Source organism: Rhinopithecus bieti, unplaced genomic scaffold, assembly GCF_001698545.2.
Source record: "Rhinopithecus bieti isolate Rb0 unplaced genomic scaffold, ASM169854v2 scaffold_17667, whole genome shotgun sequence".
Taxonomy (NCBI): Eukaryota; Metazoa; Chordata; class Mammalia; order Primates; family Cercopithecidae; genus Rhinopithecus; species Rhinopithecus bieti.
The window spans coordinates 1,457,147-1,461,736 of record NW_016809668.1 but is presented as its reverse complement, the minus strand read 5'-3'; the positions used below and the strand labels follow the sequence as shown (position 1 = coordinate 1,461,736).

At 45.8% G+C, this 4,590-nt stretch overlaps 1 pseudogene; it reads left to right on the top strand.

Annotated features, from left to right (window-relative positions):
• Positions 1-2,530: 2,530 nt before the first annotated feature.
• Positions 2,531-4,051, top strand: LOC108540840 (40S ribosomal protein S6-like; annotated as a pseudogene).
• The last annotated feature ends 539 nt before the right edge of the window (positions 4,052-4,590 follow it).

Here is a 4,590-nt window from a genome sequence, read left to right as displayed (position 1 = left end):
GGCATTAGCCACCAAGCCTGGCCAGATTTTGCATTTCTAATAAACTCACAGATGCTGCCTATGCTGATGGTCTACTGACCACATTTGGAGTGTAAGGAGTCTGGAGTGTAAGGACTATGTCATCAGGAGAATATCAGCTGCGGCTCCTTCAGGTGTTTCTGTGTGAGGGCTGTCCTGTCCTTCATATAGTATATAGCTTCTCCCCACCTTGGCCAGCACCATCTCTGTTCCACCCCCCACCCCCCAGCTCTTTAACAGGTTTTACACACACACACACAGACACGTACGTATTTTGTTTGTTGTTTTTGAGACAGGGTCTTGTTCTGTGGTCAGGCTGGGGTGCAGTGGTGTGATCACGGCTCACTGCAGTCTCAGCCTCCCAGGATCAAACCATCCTCCCACATCAGTCTCCCGAGGAGCTGGGACTAGAGGTACGTGCCACTATGCCTAGCTAATTTTTGTTTTGTTTTGTTTTTGAGAAGGAGCTTCGCTCTTTTTGCCCAGGCTGGAGTACAGTGGTGCCATCTCAGCTCACCGCAACCTCCGCCTCCTGGGTTCAAGCGATTCTCCCTGCCTCAGCCTCCCAAGTAGCTGGGATTAAAGGCGCATGCCACCACACCTGGCTAATTTTTTCTATTTTTAGTAGAGATGGGGTTTCACCATGTTGGCCAGGCTGGTCTCGAACTCCTGACCTCAGGTGATCCTACCCGCCTTGGCCTCCCAAAGTGCTGGGATTACAGGCCTGAGCCACCATGCCCAGCCATGCCTGGCTAATTTTTAAATTGTTTGGACGGACAGATGCAGGGGGGTAGGTCTCCCTGGGTTACCTAGGCTGGTCTCGAGCTCCTGGTTTCACGCAATCCTCTCGCCATGGCTCCCAAAATGCTGGGATTACAGGCGGGAGCCACTGTGCCCCACCTTCAACAGGTTTCTTGTTCTGAGGTCTGAGAGTGTTTGCCAGACCCACAGCTGCCTGACCCAGGGCCTGTTTCCTATCTCGGGAGAGGCCTTTTGTGCTACTTCTCCTTGAGATGCTACTCCCTCCCATCCCCCAGGAAGTGATATATGGCCTCTCCTCCCTTTTGCAGGGATACTTGCAACCAGACCCTTTGTGTATTTATGGCCCATTAACAAACTTTATCTAAGAGATAAGAAAGATCAGTGAAAACCAGCTGCCCTTTGTTCAGATCATTTCACTTTGAAATAAGCCTTACCCCTCTCTATTTTTAGTCTGCTGTTTATTTTGTAGGTTTGGGTAAGGTGATTATAGCCCAAGGCTTGTTTTGATCTTTGTTCCTTAAGCTCTGGGGTGATTGGTAAACATTTTAGAAGCCAGTGGCTACTAGCTTTTATTTTAGCTTTTTCAGGGTCATAGAATTGTAGACTTTGACCGTAGGAAAGGGCTTTCAAGGAGTTGTAGGTTGGCCCCCCTTCATCTGACAAACAGGAAACAGGAGTTTTCTGTCAGGAGCCCCTGGAGTTTCTGTACCTTACCAAACACTACACAATTCAGGGCCAACTGGGCTGCTAGAGTCCCTCAGACCTTTTAAACTGTGCTCCAAGGAGCTGCTTAGACCTGCCTGCCCTGATATGTTTGTGTTTGGAGGAGTGGAGATAAAGGCATACCTCAAGCAAAGCAGCGCCATTCATAACACTTTCATCCATTTCACATCCATTTAATAAAATCTAAGATTTTAGAACTTGGATTTTATTTGAACAATGAGCTTTATATATTAAAAGAATTAACCATTTTATTTCACCATGATGCCTGCAAATTAGTCTTTATTAAATATCTACAGTTTAAGAGAGTCACATTTTCTATTCTCATTTTTCATGCAAGTTTGAGCCAGAGCTAAAATTCTGTATCTGTGGAAAAGCTGAAGAAAGGAAGTCTGACACTTAGAACATTTAAATACAATATTTAAATACCCATTTTATCTTAGGCAGGAACTCATGCTGTAAAAGTATGTCTTACATTTAGAAAGATAGAACATGCATCATCTCGTCTAGTCACTGTTAGCATTTTTATGATACTTTTCCAACTGTTACATTGAAAGTTATACACATTGATTTTCACCCAAGCCTTGGTAAATTAAAAACCCTTGTTGAGATACAATTTACTTAACACATAATTCTCCAATTTAAGCTGTACAATTCAATGTCTTTTAGCCTGTTCACAGACTTGTGCAACTATCTCCACTATTCTAAATCCAGAACATTGTCATCATTCCAAAAAGAAACCCTGTTGGCTGGGCATGGTGGCTCACGCATGTAATCCCAGCACTTTGGGAGGCCGAGGTGGGCGGATCATGAGGTCAGGAGATTGAGACCACACTGGCTAACATAGTGAAATCCCGTCTCTACTAAAAATACAAAAATTGGCCGGACATGGAGCGCAACTGTAGTCCCAGCTACTCAGGACGCTGGTGTAGGAGAATCGCTTGAACCCGGGAGGCAGAGGTTGCAGTGAGCCAAGATCACGCCGCTGCACTCCAGTCTGGGCGACAGAGCGAGACTCCATCTCAAAAAAAAAAAAAAAAGAAAGAAAGAAAAGATGCTTCAAGATGAAACTGATTATCTTCCCAGCCACTGGCTGCCAGAAACTCATTGGAGTGGACGATGAATGCAAACTTCGTACTTTTTATGAGAAGCGTATGGCCACAGAAGTTGCTGCTGATGCTCTGGGTGAAGAATGGAAGGGTTATGTGGTCTAAATCAGTGGTGGGAACGACAAATTTCCCCATGAAGCAGGATGTCTTAACCCATGACCATGTCCACCTGCTGAGTAAGGGGCATTCCTGTTACAGACCAAGGAGAACGGGACAAAGAAAGAGAAAATCAGTTCGTGGTTGCATTGTGGATGCCAATCTGAGCGTTCTCAACTTGGTTATTGTGAAAAAAAAAAAAAGGAGAGGCCGGGCGCGGTGGCTCAAGCCTGTAATCCCAGCACTTTGGGAGGCCGAGACGGGCGGATCACGAGGTCAGGAGATCAAGACCACCCTGGCTAACATGGTGAAACCCCGTCTCTACTAAAAATACAAAAAACTAGCCGGGCGACCTGGCGGGCGCCTGTAGTCCCAGCTACTCCGGAGGCTGAGGCAGGAGAATGGCGTGAACCTGGGAGGCGGAGCTTGCAGTGAGCTGAGATCCGGCCACTGCACTCCAGCCTGGGCGACAGAGCGAGACTCCGTCTCAAAAAAAAAAAAAAAAAAAAAGGAGAGCAGGATATTCCTGGACTGACAGACTGACTGATACTATGGTGCCTCGTCGCCTGGGGCCCAAAAGAGCTAGCAGAATTCGCAAACTTTTTCTTTTCTTCTTCTTCTTTTTTTTTTTTTTTTTTGAAATGGAGTCTCGGTCTGTCACCCAGGCTGGAGTGCAGTGGTGTGATCTCGGCTCACTGCAACCTCTGCCTCCAGGGTACAAGCGGTTCTGCTGCCTCAGCCTCCCAAGTAGCTGGGATTACAGGTGCCCATCACCACGCTCATCTAATTTTTTGTATTTTTAGTAGAGATGGTGTTTCACTATGTTGGCGAGGCTGGTCTCGAACTCCTGACCTTGTGATTCACCCACCTCAGCCTTCAAAAGTGCTAGGATTACAGGCGTGAGCCACTGCGCCTGGCCAAACTTTTCAATCTCTCTAAAGAAGATGATGTCCACCAGTATGTTGTAAGAAAGCGCTTAAGCAAAGAAGGTAAGAAACCTAGGACCTAGAAACAAAACACCCAAGATTCAGTGTGTTGTTGCTCCACGTGTCCTGCAGCACAGATGGCAGTGTATTGCTCTGAAGAAGCAGCTTACTAAGAAAAACAAGGAAGAGGCTGCAGAATATGCTAAACTTTTGGCCAAGAGAATGAAAGAGGCTAAGGAGAAGTGCCAGGAACAATTTGCGAAGAGACGCAGACTTTCCTCGCTGCGAGCTTCTGCTTCTAAGTGAGTAACAAATAAGATCAGACTTGCAAAAAAAAAAAAAGAAAGAAAAAGAAAAGAAACCCTGTCACTCCCATTGCCCTCTTCTCAGCCCCTGGCAATCACTAGGCTACTTCTTATATCTACAGATTGCCTATACTGGATATTTTATTTAAATGAAATCATACAGTATGTGGCCTTTTGTGTCTGGCTTCTTTCACATAGCATAATGTTTCCCATTTTCATCCATGTTGTAGCATGTATCACTACTCATTCTTTTTTATGCCTGGATAATAACCCATTGTATGGCTATACCACGTTTTGTTTATTCATTCATTAGTTGATGGAAATTTGAGTTTTTTCCACCTTTTGGCCATTATAAATGATACTGCTGTGATCAATGGTGTATAAGAATTTGGCCAGGCAGGGTGGCTCAAGCCTGTAATAGCAGCACTTTGGGAGGCCGAGGCGGACGATCACTTGAGCTCAGGAGTTGGAGACCAGACTGGCCAACGTGGTGAAACCCCATCTCTACTAAAAATACAAAAACTAGCTGGGCAAGGTGGCAGGTGCCTGTAATCCTAGCTACTCGGGAGGCTTGCAGTTAGCCAAGATCACACCATTGCACTCCAGCCTAGGCAACAGAGCAAGACTCTGTCTCGAAAAAAAGAATTTGAGTAC